A 13,312-nucleotide genomic window follows, 5' to 3' on the forward strand; every position below is an offset into this window, starting at 1 on the left:
TCCAATCCAGCACCTGTTGGTGGGGTATCCCATAAACATCGAAGGTCCCCTGTGACAGAAATTAGATTTTAGGATTTGGCTTTCTTTTGTTTTATTCTTCTTTGGTTTGTGGGTGTGAGTCGGGGAAGAGACATTTTAAACAACAAAACCCTATCACGGGAGTAAGGTACAATCAGAGTTCAATGCAGTGAGTTCAGTGCAGCTCTTGAGTATCGTCACTGCCAGAGCCACCTTCTCTCACAAACTGAGTCCCTCTACAACCTTTCCCATCCCCCAAACACCAACCTTATCCAGTGCTCAGTTGAATGTCAGTATTTTTTTCATACTCGATGTCTTATTTCCAGATTAACAATTTCCTCCTGATCTTCTCATGGTACTTATTCTAATTATATCCAATGCTTTATAAGGAGTCACTAAAACATCATAAAACTCCTCTGAAGTCATAGGAACAGAGTTGCCCTTCAGGGAAGGCAGGAGAGTAGTGGGTAACTCATACTGCAAATAAGAGTCTTGACATTTTGTATGTCCAGCCTAGACACTGTAGAGAGGTCATGGGGCACCAGTATCGGGGTTAGAGTTAATTAAAGAGAAGGCTCCAACTCGTTACTTTTGCAAAACTGGTGTAACCTGAAAGAGTGCACACACACAAAACAATCATCAAAGTACACCCAGCACAGTCCTTTCCTTGCTGACATCCCTGACCAAAATGATTTAGAACACAGTCAAGGCAATTACAAATTGCATCACGCTTACACTGCTGTAGTGATGCTCCTCACATTACCAAGAAGGAAATTCAGAGTGTAGTTCTTTCCATCAGTGCAAAAGTCCCATGTGCTACCTTTTCATCTTACATAACATTTATGCTAAGCCTTTGACCAGAGCCATTTTTTCTTGCACATAAATAAAAAATAAAACAGGGAAATGGGTTTACAATCTTGAATTCCCCAGCTTCCTAAAAGACTCCTCTGCATCATGTCAGTGGTGTAGAATACTAGCTGTCTGTGGCCACCAAGATAATCTGATGTTGGGTGACGTCCTCTGCAAGGATTGAATTCCTCATGATTTAATGTGTCTTGCTTGATCTTTCAAGTTTCAATATTGTGTTACTGGATTTCATCTTAAACATTTAAACAAATATTATTAAACAGATTATTCTTTCAGAAAAGCCTGTCATGACAAATTCCTCTCATAACATTCATTTTAAACCAAGATGCTAACAAAGTCCCTTTGTAGTAATTAATAATGCAGTCATATAGACAAGAGCTGACAATTGATCTTTGCTCTTCTCTATGATTGCACAATTCTGCTGTCAGATTTTCCTTACCAGTTAATCAAGATACAAGGTAATACAAGTGAAAGCAAGATCTAATGCTTTGGTTATTCATATCATATATTATGAAGCAACCTTGTGAGAAGTAAAGATTTTGTGATAGAATTATTTGAAGTGAAAAACCAGAATCAGGCTTTAAGGCTCCAGAATTGGTATGTGTATGTCCTGCAGTGAAGGAATAAAGTCACCTTGCTCTTACCTGCTGCTTTAAATAAAACATAAGGAAATCCAACTCCTTTTTTAAAAACCTGAAAGTTTAGGAATCCTGCTCTCCAAATCAGTATGTTCACTTAACATGCAGTGAGCTAGACTTGAAAGGTCACAAGGTAGCACTGAATCATTATCTATTTGAGAGAATTAAGGGATAAGGGGGGAAAAAAGTCAAGTCTATTTTTAGCTTTGAAATTTATGGCCATGATAGCATCTGACCAAATGAAAGTGATCTGATCAAAAAGCTGAAAGGCAAGGATATCTGTCCTTCATGCATCTTTAAAAACACTGCAAGCCAAGATGTTGGAACCACAGAGAAGAAGTTAATCTTACCTTCAACTGAAAGATTTACTAAAGCCAATGGCAAAGAATTTAAATGTTAACATATCAATTTCTCTTGCAGAAATACAATTCTACCAATTCTTTTACATTTGTTATTAATCTACAGGCAAGGCTTCACAGGAAAGGCAATTTAGGATGGGAGCAAAGCAATTTATCTTTGTATAAGACCACGTGAAATTATGCAGGCATTAAGAGCTTCTCTGTCACCTCAGAGTAGCAGGATTAGGTTGCTTTAAGTACCTAAAGATAGTCAAGTCATCGCGACTCTCCAATCCCACTTCTCCCAGCCTGTAGGAAAGAAACTGCTTAAGCACTTTCTAAAATGTTATGTCAGTGTCTAAGGCTGTATATGAGGATGTATTTTTAAGGGAATACTAATTCAAAGGATCACTTTGATATATTTTAATATAAGTGCCATAATTCAAATTTATTTCCCAAGGCAGTTCTGTCCCCTGCACTTATCCTCCCTCCCCTGGGCAGGCAATTTCATTATTTTAGTAGAAGTTAATTTTCCCAGGGAGCCATGGCCACAAAAACACGTTGCCTTCCAGGAATTTGGAAGACTAGGTCCAACAACATGAATGCAGCAGATCTCAACTCAATTCAAAGGGAATTTCTGTGGCTTTTTGATGGTACTGACTTGGAGACCCACATTGTTAAGCAGCAGCTGCCACACTGTCAACTAGACAAAGCTTTCCAAAAGCCTTACAGAAGATATTTTTCTCCCTCAGATTTTAAAATAAAATATTACATGGAAAGTCTTGTTTCCCTAGCAGATGTCTTCATGTTGGCCCATATCACGGACACACCATGCACCAGCAGTGGCAGGGGGGAAGGGTCACCAAAAAATTTCCTGCATTCTTCTCAGAAGCAGGGGAAGAAAGTCTTTCTTTCTGTGAGGATGGTAAGGAATAGAATCTGTTGCTCAGAAAAATTAAATTTGCAGTGTTGGTAATCTTAAAGTTGTGGGAGAACAGGATCCATGGCTGTCCATTTTGGACCAAAATTGCACAGAATTTCTCTTTGTTTCTTCTGACGTCCTTGCTGTAACATGCCTCTAATGATGAGCCCTCCAGCAATCCCAGGCACTGATGATATTGTTTCTCTGATGCCATAGCAATTGATCTTCTGTCTGCCTTATCCAGTCTCCGCAGGAAGTGTGAAGATACACCACCTCCAGAAGCATGGAGTACCAAATGTGTGTTCCTTAAACACATCAACAAGATCAGGAAACAGCTGCAGAGACCGGATCGCAGAACACAGCCAGGCTAAATGAACAGCCACTATCCTGATATAAGTTCTTCATTAGCTGACGAAGCCAACTTGAGCCTACTATATCCAGTTTTAACTGCAGATTAGACATGAGAAGTCTAATTCAGGCAAGCTATAAATTACACTACATGCTCATTCTTTGTCATGATCGCCAATCTGTTCCTCCAGTGAAATCATGGAAATATTTCTTTCACTACTATATTAAGCCAAGAAGATGGTATGGATTTTTGTGCAAAGTGTAATGATCCATTTTACAGGCTTATGAATCTCTATAAATGCTGTATTAGCAGACTGCAAGGTCTGTCTTCTAAAATGACATTTTCCACTGCATCTGGTGTTCCAGAAGAAAACGATGTGTCTGCTTAGGCCACATACAGTTCTTGAGAAAATAGGATTTCCTACTGCAATGCCATTTTTGACATTTTCCTGAGGCTTTAAGATTAAATATAGACAGCCTTGCTATGAAATTGTCTCACTCTCAGCTTTTCCAAATCTAAATGCTCCAGAAAGTTAGCTTCAAGATGTAGTAAACCTATTCAGTGGCACCCACAAGGTCAACTGTATTTTCCAGCAGGTATTAAAGTTAGGAAAAGCCCATTAAACTGTCTTACCCCGCTAAGATCAAACTCAGCTGTAGGCTCCTTTAAAAAAATATACTACCGGTCTGAGCTTCTCATCCTCCTTAGCCAAAACCAGCCCGTGCACAGGACCATGAACTTGCTGGTACCCTGACTGAGGGAGAAAAGCACAGCCCAGACAGGGACATTTGGGCAGAGCTGTACTAGAAATTGCCCCAGCACTATTCTCCAGATGATTTTGCCCTGCAAGGATCTCCTCCAGCAACTTCTTTTGTACTCACCCACAGACTCGTTGGCTGCATCTTCCCCCTTGCTAGTTTGCACCAGAGTGAAATTTCTCCATTAGCTGCAAGGACAAGCAACTAATCTGAATTCCTTACACCTCTGTCCTGCAACTCCATTCCCATTTCCCTAGTACCAGGCTGCAGATGTAGCCACAGGACCTCCACAGTGCTAAGTCAAAAGCCTTTGTTTCCTAATTTTGATTGCTACCATTTCACCAGATTTTCAGTCTCTGAAATAAGATTTTATTTCAGGCTGCTTCCTCACTTAATGTGCTCTGTGCTAAGCACAGACAACCCTGTTCACCAGAAAGCTGAGGGGAGGGGAGCAGAGCAACTCTCTCCTAAGGACAGCATTCACAGGGCGGGTCACATTCCATCTGAAGGGCACACTCCATCGGAGGGTCCTGTGAGCACAGGGTGCTCCCACATCACACTGCCAGGACTAAGAGCACAGGCATTAGGAAACCTTTCAAGGACCAAGGAAAATTGGATGTTTCGTATTTGGCTTAGCCATCTTCTCTCGGTGCTTCACCTCCTGCTTGCAGGACTGCTACTGATAAAGCAATTAGCAGAACTGCTGGACTCCGGCCTTTCATGCCAGATGTTACTAATCATTTACTTACCTGCAGCCAAAATACTAATAGGTCTGTCTGTGAACTCTTCTATAGCTATTCCAGCATTGGGTTTCTACAGCCCCTTGTAAATCACAACTAAGATTTTAAAACTGAGTGTCCCTAAAGTGTTGTTTCTTATGCCTGGAAAAAAAAAAGTTTGCATGAAGAAGGAGAGGATATATGGCAGCTGACACCAACAAGGGACAAGAGAGTTTATTCACAGTCCATGCCAAAAGACAGTTACAGATATATTTATTTTTCTCTGGAAGAGACGGGGTTTATTAAACAGAAAAGGAACTGTTCTGGAGAATCAAGAAGTTATTATGTACAGGTTTTTTTTTGCATTTGTAAATGCCTTGCAAAAGAATTCTCTGGCCATCACTATTCAGAAAAAGTACTGGCCGAGTTTTATATTTGTGTTTTGTATGTGTGCTGGTGTTTTATCACTTGGTTAAATAAAAAGTAGAGTCCAAAAGCTCCCTGAAAATGGCAGTATTTAAAGAAATGTTCCATTGGATTTTTCAATCCTGTTGTACTTTTAGAAAGCAAAAAAAGAAAAAAAAAAAAACACAAAAAAAGTAAAATTCAATGACTTATGCTGTTTCAAGTCCAGGGATAGCAATGCCTGTCTTTACTCCCCACGGTTTCAAGTCCATTGATAACAGAGTGTGCTTCTGCTCCCCAAGAAAGAATTACCTTTCCAGGGCCAGATTAGGCAGCAAACCATTACAAAAATTATATCCTTCAGAAAACTCATTTCAAAAAGTAGTGTTTGAAGAGACAGAATGCTAAGATTTGCCTTGAGTTTTTGAGCATCAAGGGACAGACAACAGCAAGGTTTACCACTGGTATCAACAGCCTCTAAAAGATCCACAGTCTTCCAAATTCTGCCACGAAAGTGACTTGGGGAAGTGGTCCATAGTACACAGGGCATAGACGTGGAATGTCTTATCAGTCCCAGTCCATCTCTCCTGGTTCAGTATCAACGTAACTGGAAGGACCCCAGGCAAGGGAAGGCAAACCCCGGGTTGCAAATAAATTAAGTTCAGTGGCACAAGGAACTCCAGCTCATTTTTAGACTGAACACACTCTAAAGAAGCCCACAAAGGAGAAAGCTAAAAAAAAAATTGAAATTTTCGCAAAGAAAATCAGAATGAGCTTCTAGAATTTCCTCCCAAAATAGAATAAATTAATTTGGGAAATACCAGTGTTGGCAATGAATGAGCTTCTCCAGGTGCACGTAATTGCTGAGTAAAACAAAAAACCTGTGGGAGATGCTGAGAGGTCAAACCTGTGTGCAGAGTGGAGGAGCTGGTGGGGGAAGCCTGCAGCCTTGGCAATCCTGAGACCCTCAATAGACCATGGGACTGGTAGCTGAGCAATGTGGATAGCTTGAGTCCTAGCATCTGCATCACCAGGACAGCTCCAGAGCTGGTGACCTTACAAAAGGGACCTCGCAGTGCTCAGGAGATGTTGTTCTCAGGAATTCCAGTCTCCTGAGGCAATCCACCTCGCAGGTTTCTGAAGAAGAGATCAAGTAGGTAAAAACACAGGCATGGCACTGTGTGCCCTGAAACTCTGCTGTTACCCTCCTGTTTCTGCAGAACATCTTGTTTGGTTGTTACTTTTAGTGGGAAGGATATTCCTCAAGGAGTTTGTAACTGGCTGACCTTGTACATGTTCATACATGTGGGAGACCCCATACATGGCACCACTGGTTTCATTGGGATTACACCAGATTGCATCTGGGAATCTGATTTATATTTTGAGGGAATGTAGGCAGCCTGGAGCTTGATTCTGTGAAGCTGGATTTGTTTCATTCAATACAGTTTGCTTAGCCCTGGCTAAAGAAGGTGCAGACACACTGCTTCTGTGTATTCATGCTGCTGTTCTTCAGCTTTTCAAAGGAATGTTTTTATGGCCTTTCCTTCAGTGTTTTCTTTTAGAAGTTATTGTTTGCCTGTTATCATCTTAAATCCTGCAGTAAAACACAGCTTTTCCTCATGCTGTATAAAGAAATATCTGTTTCTCTCTCAGTGTTACTTGCTATGTGGTACAAGGCCTATCTATTTTTTTGCAAGAAGCCTTTCAAACCTCTGGTTCATGCACCACTACAAAACCTCTCTCTTTACTAGGGAAAATAGTTAAACATTTATTCTATTTATATGAATGATTTGCATTACTTAAATTAGGCACATGCTGGCATATCTTCTTGAGTGCAGTTACCCACTTGTATAAAAAGCACGTTTAAAAAAATAGCTTGGGCCAGTAGCGTTGTATCTCGTGTACTTATTGCAGCAAAGGCAAAGCAGGACACTCCTGAGTTTGAACAACAATATTTAAGCCTGCCACATCAGAAAAGGCAATGGGAAATCCAGCTCAGCGGGCTAAAATTGGAAATAAATTAAGGGAGTTGGGAAATTATAATTTACACAGCATGACTAGGCTTCAGCCAAGGCGAGATATATCATTTATTTTGCTCCAACACTAGTTGTCTTTGCAGTGTGACCAAATTGCTTTTATTTTCTTGCCTTATTGATATGTCTTTTCCTTCTGCTACTTTGAAGCCAACATTGACAAGGACAAGAAAAAGACTTGCCAAAGAAGCTGCCAAAATAGCACTATCCAAAGTGAAGTGTGTACCTTTTTCCTCGGTCTGGATTTATTTCAATCTAATGGAATGAATCCCAGTATTCAAACAGCTTGTTGTGAAGGTCATCCTGTATTGCAACGTTTAATTAACCGTATATATATGTACACCCATATATATTTCTATATATGCCTGTACACATAGACAAATAGATCTTTATATATATATATATGAAATACATAGATCAGAGGATGGAAGATAGCAACTAGAACAAATTCTTAGTAGGAGTGAATAAATCGACTTGTGAAAAATGAAAGAACCTCTTCATTCTCGATTACTTGAATTCTCAGTGGAGTCTGGAATTGGATCCTCTTCAAAAAGAGGGGCAAGGAGCATCACTGAGAGAGGGTAAAAGGAATTAATTGCAAGCAAGAATGTTCTGATGCAAAACTAACTGCAAATACAAAGTCGTTAATTTTTAAATATAAGGAAAAGTATGACAGAATATTAAGTCTCTTAGTACAGTCGAACCCAAAGGATTTTTGTTTAAATTCCAACAGCAAATGTTTGCAGAGAAAAAGTTGTTTTACTGCTTTGCTGAACATTTTGTATTTCATGAATTGTAATCTGAAAACAGAACATGAAGGGTACAGAACATTTCAGTTCAGGAAATTCTGAATTTCGGAGAATTTGAAAATATTGAAATAAGGGAGAGAAAAAAATGTATGTGTATGCCATAGGTACATGTATGTACATGTGAAAATACCCTTACTAATGATAAGCTGCAAATTAATCATAAATTATTCCAAATCCTTCATAATCCTTGACTTACATTTTGGTCAAACTTCAGTGGAGGTTACATCTAAGAGGGCAGGGGAATGAACTATGTTGTAAGCAGTTTTCCCTTTGTGGTTGTGACTGTGCCCTTCTCTGCTTTGTCTTCCTTGTGACCTGCTGAGCTGTCCAGGTGTACGTCACTGCTTGGAAAGCATTTACCACTGCCCCAGGTCCAGTATCTTTCCTGTGGGGCCATGGGGCTGCTGAAGTTGTTGCATAGCAGCTTTGCATCAACACCTGAGGAACCAGGTGGGATTGCACTGATTTGCCATCCTCAACTCCTTCCCCAGACTGCTCCATGAGTCCCTAAAGGAGAGACTCCGCACTCAGCCCTTCCCACAAGGGCTCTATCAGCTCCTGACATACTGAGCACAGTGAGAATTTTACACTGCCAGAAATCTTCATATGCTGTGATTGAAAACTTCTGATAACAGTATCCTGAATTACAGATTATCTGATGTAACCCCAGAAAAGTCCTGCCCTGAATTACTGATGTTTTTATTGAAAGCATTGAATATCTATAACTGAAGTAAATCTAATTGCATAATAGCTGGCATTATTTAATACTTTCACTAATAGCTGATATGATAGAGAATGCATTAGCTGATTGACTTTTCAGGTGACATCAAGGTGGGAGGATCTGCAACTGTGAGTAAATACAGAGCTTAAAATGATAATGACAGAAGTGGGAGCAGAAGATAAGATGCAACAAGAACGAGTGTATTCAAATCCCTTTAACTTTGCATTTTAGCTGCTTAATATTGTAAGCCTATTTACAGCAGCTTACAAGTGTAAGGATATTTTATAAATACTTTAATAAATGATAGAAAATCTCTGCATAATGTAAAAAAGAAAAGCCTGTGACTTACATTCATCTGTAATACCTTGTGGTGTGCTTAAAATACCACAAGCTGATCATGACCATAACACGTTCATGCTGTCTTTTAATGTCTATTAAATTATTTGACATTCTCAGTGTTTGGGGAATAATTTATGAAGAAATACTCTGCAAAAGCACAGCAAAATTTTTCTAATGAACAATTCTAAGTAGCAAGACTTGCCCTCAGAGACTTGTGGTGAAAGACATGCAGAAGCAAATTCCCCCACATCAATGCATTAGGCTTTATTGGCCGTCCCAGGATTTCTTAGGAAGTTTTCACAGTAGCACATCTGCCTTCATCCTGTTTAGCAGGGGAGCACTGATTCCCAGGATCAGAGCTGTTGCCACTGATCAGAAGTGTTGAAATAAAGCATTCAGATAAAAGGATATGTTGGCTGGGAAGATGATACTACAAAACATGCAGCCCACAAACTATGAGTGATCTGACCCTTTTAGTTCAGGCAGCTGGGTATGAGAGGCCGGGCAAGTCTTAATTGCAAATAGAGCCATTTGAATATTAGAGCTGCTGGCAAACAAAACATGAGGCAAATATAGGTTACATCTCCTGGATCAAGCACCACAAACTGGCATCAAAACTGTTCCTTTCACCTCCCATCTGGCCTGGCCAGCCAGCTCATGATATTCCCAATGTTAGCATTCCAATTCCTGTCTCTCTGCGCCCAGAGTGGGGAGAGGGATTCTGCACCTGGCAGAATCACTGAACTGTGGACTGATGGGTGTCTGATCACTGCGAGGGGCAGCCACCACGTGACACCTCTGATCAAAATTTGGGAACAACTGTGATTGGAAGAGGCAAATGATGGCAGTGATGCCGAACACCTCTGTTATGGGAAAATATGGCTATTACTATCAGCCAACCTTAAATAGCAGGATAAATAAAGCCCCATTTGCACATATGAAAGCACTTAAAAAGCTCTAATCATGGGAATGAGACTAAAGAAACATAACCAAATTAATTTTAGTAGTGCTTGGTTAGTTCTAATGGAAATTCTGCATTATTTATCCCCAGAAAAGAAGACTCTTTGGGAACTAGGGTGTCTTTTCAAGAATCATGAAGGTTCCTCAGTGGAGGAAGATACATGACGTCACATAGGTATGACACTTTTCTTCATTATGCAACCCTAAGCACATGCACTTCTGAATAAAATTAAAGCAAATACTTCTGATTCACAAAAAAATATTTAAGATATAAAATTACCTTCATAATAAGTGGCATATAAATAAGGAGCAATTTTAAAAATAGGCATTAAAGTTATGTGAGACAACTGCTCTAAAACTATCATTTTCCAAAACAAAGCTGTTTTTGTCTGGTGGTGGCTTAGCAATTTATTATAAAGACAGAACAGAGACTGAATTAACATTGTGTCCCCTGGCAGTGAGAAATGCTAATCTGAATAATGTACTCCAGGGGAATTCTACTTACCATTTATATGAATATGGGGGGAAAAAATAATATGATAATTATCACTGGGGTTTTTCTTCCAAGCAAAGATCTTTCACAGAGAAATGCTCAGCACTGATTAAAATTTTTCCTGCAGCTCCTTCTCCTTCACAGCTGTGTTGTGAACTCAGTTAGACCTGCAATACTATTTCTGTCATGGGGTCTATGCTTTGCACTGCCCTGTGCTGCCCCTCCAGATTTCTAGAAACTCAATCCGGTTTTGTGGGGTTTTCAAACACACTCAACACTGACCAAAAAGTTGCCCATTTGGTAGGAATGGTGTTGAATTAACGCTGAGCCCTAACTAACCCCCCACCTTTCATATTCAGCACCAGAGCGATTCAGCTCATACAATGTATGTTCTCTAATACACTCTTATAAAGACTTTGTTCTTTCTTGTCTGCTTTCTCTCTTGAACAAAATAAAAGTAATTTCTGCTGGGATGTGTATCCACACCAGGGGTTGCAGCGAAGTGTGGACAGCCCTGAGCTAATGCAAACTGGAGTTAACCAGGATGCTGGCAGCAATCCAGGTGCAGCTGGGGGAAGCTTAAAGCTATGGCTTAGCCACAGTTAGGCTCCATCTGATCTGCGTACTAGTTCATTTATAATTAAGTAAGTAGGTAATTTATAATTAATTACCTGCAATCCACTGAATTATGACATAACTGAAAGTTAAAAGACTGCGGAAAAGTGAGGGAGGGGGTTAGGAATAGACACTGTGAAACAAAAACTGAGCAATTCCAGGCACAAACCAGAGAGTGATTTAATCACCTTGGGCTGGGCTGAGTCACTCCCTGAGTTAACCCCTTCTTCTGTAAGTATGCCAGAAAAATATCAACAGAAATTCAGCACACAGTGTGTAGGACTACTGCCACACTAGTGAAAGAGCAAGAGTAACTTCTTTTTCTTTTTCTTCCGATTTGTTGGAACAAAATAGCTTAGTAGATGGTCCCTTCAAGGTGGTATTTGTAGCCCCTAGAGCCTCTGGTAATAAAAGAATGAAAAAATATTTTTTTTAAGTGAATTCAGGGAAAATCAGCAACAGGAATAATTAGGCACTGGGGTGCTGCTGTGGCTGTTAATTTGAAGAAGTGCTGTAAATTCCCAGTATTTCCAGATAATCAGCACATACAGGACTTTCCCCAGAGCCTGAGCAGGCAAAACAAGTAATATTCAGGTTTTATTCAGAATTCCCAGGTTTCGCTTGCTTGTGACAGGTGTGGAGTTTTTTAAATGCTCTATAGCTTGCACAACCAGGCGAGCAACCATGAGCGTAGACTTGCTGTTTGGCAGTGACTTTTAGCGCTTCAGTAACACAGTTTAATTTAACAAGTGAAATTTCACAAGTTTAATTTAACTTCACTAGATAATGAATGGAACTGGAGTACGAACATTTAGTAGATCTTGCTAACAAACAAAACACCGAGCCTGACTTTATTATTTGGAACAAATGGAAAGAGATATATACATGGGATTTGGCTTCATAACTGATCCTTTACAATCTAAACTTTCACAGTTTCCAGTGGCCCTAAGTCCCACACCTCTGAGTCTATCCAGACAAACAAAGATGGACACAGCCTGATCCAGCCCATTCTGCATACAAGTTTACCGTGCCTGCTCAGGACAGTACTCTCTTCTGAATTACTTGTCTAGAGAAAGAAAACACCCACTCCCATCCTGATTCGAGCATGGACCAAAGGTCTGCACGGTGTTGCAAGCAATGCTCCCTGGAGAATATAAACTGGTGCACAGAAAGTAATTTTCTTCTTCTATAATGTATTTTGCCAAAGAGAACTGTGGGAAAACACACTATGTTAGTGACCTTGAGCACATCTTTGAATTTAAAATAACTGACTTTGACATTGCCATAGAAGGGGTAGAGCAGTAGAAAATTCAGCCTGCATTTAACGCTGACCAAGCCAGGCAAATCATCATATGGTCCTTTCTGAAAATATATACATCCTCTAAGCTCCATTTGGTTTCTTTGCATTAAAATGAAATTAATAGCAAGCTCTAAAATACTAGAGTAAACTGGATTTTATAATTGCAGAGTAAGACAGGCATATTAAAGGAGTTACCTGTGAGGAAACTAGCAGACGTCTAACCTGTTAAAATTTATGTGGAAAAAAAATTGCTATTTGGTCTGGATTTAATGTGAAAACTGAAATTCTATTAGGAGCTATAACAGAAGCGGGAGCCCCTGGTGGTGAAGTGGTTAAAGCACAGCGCTGTGAACGCTGAGACCCGGGTTCGATTCCCGGTCAGGGCCCCTCCCCGGGCAGATGGAGCTCGTTAGCCCTGTAAAGGCAATCCATCTACGTCCTGAGGACCTCGCTGCCACCGTCCAAGCGTGCTTGGCCCCGGCAGATGAACCTCAGGATTAAAGGGTGGGCTCAGTTCCGCGCACACTGTGTCTCACCTAAAAAATCCAATGCGCAGGCTGGAAGGTGGAAAGACCTTCCCCGGTTCTTCGTTCGCGAAGAGACTGGCCATACATAACAGAAGCATAGGGAATGGGTAACATTGTAATAGTCTGAGCACTGGCAGGACTGTAATTTGATGGAGGCTTTAATTAAGGTTGCACATTCACTCCAAAGGCACTGCAGCTACAGCTTCAGTTTCAGCTTTCATCCTGAGCTGACACCACCACAAAACAGGGAGGGCCCAGCATGGTGGGCTCGGATGATTGTACATGTTAGGCCTGAGTTCCTGTCAGGACAGAACCACTGCAGTGCTAGTGTCTGTCCCTCAAAACCTTTGCAAGTGACTGGGTACACAAGCCCTGACAATGCTAAGTGATAAGAAACCAGCTGGGTGGGAGGAAGAAGGACTCAGAGAAATATATAGAAACAAATCTCCACTGAACATCAAAAAAATTGAAGATTGTGTCAAGAGGCTGAGATTGTTACCC

The 13,312-nt window shown here is 40.5% G+C and overlaps 1 non-coding gene across 1 annotated transcript; it reads left to right on the top strand.

Annotated features, from left to right (window-relative positions):
- Window positions 1-12,598: 12,598 nt before the first annotated feature.
- On the top strand, window positions 12,599-12,670 carry TRNAH-GUG. The gene has a single exon. It is a non-coding gene; the product is annotated as a tRNA-His (tRNA).
- Window positions 12,671-13,312: the final 642 nt, after the last annotated feature.

The sequence above is a fragment of the Empidonax traillii genome, unplaced genomic scaffold (assembly GCF_003031625.1).
Source record: "Empidonax traillii isolate 1590-97213 ecotype Southwest subspecies unplaced genomic scaffold, ASM303162v1 scaffold275:size1536655, whole genome shotgun sequence".
Classification (NCBI taxonomy): Eukaryota; Metazoa; Chordata; class Aves; order Passeriformes; family Tyrannidae; genus Empidonax; species Empidonax traillii.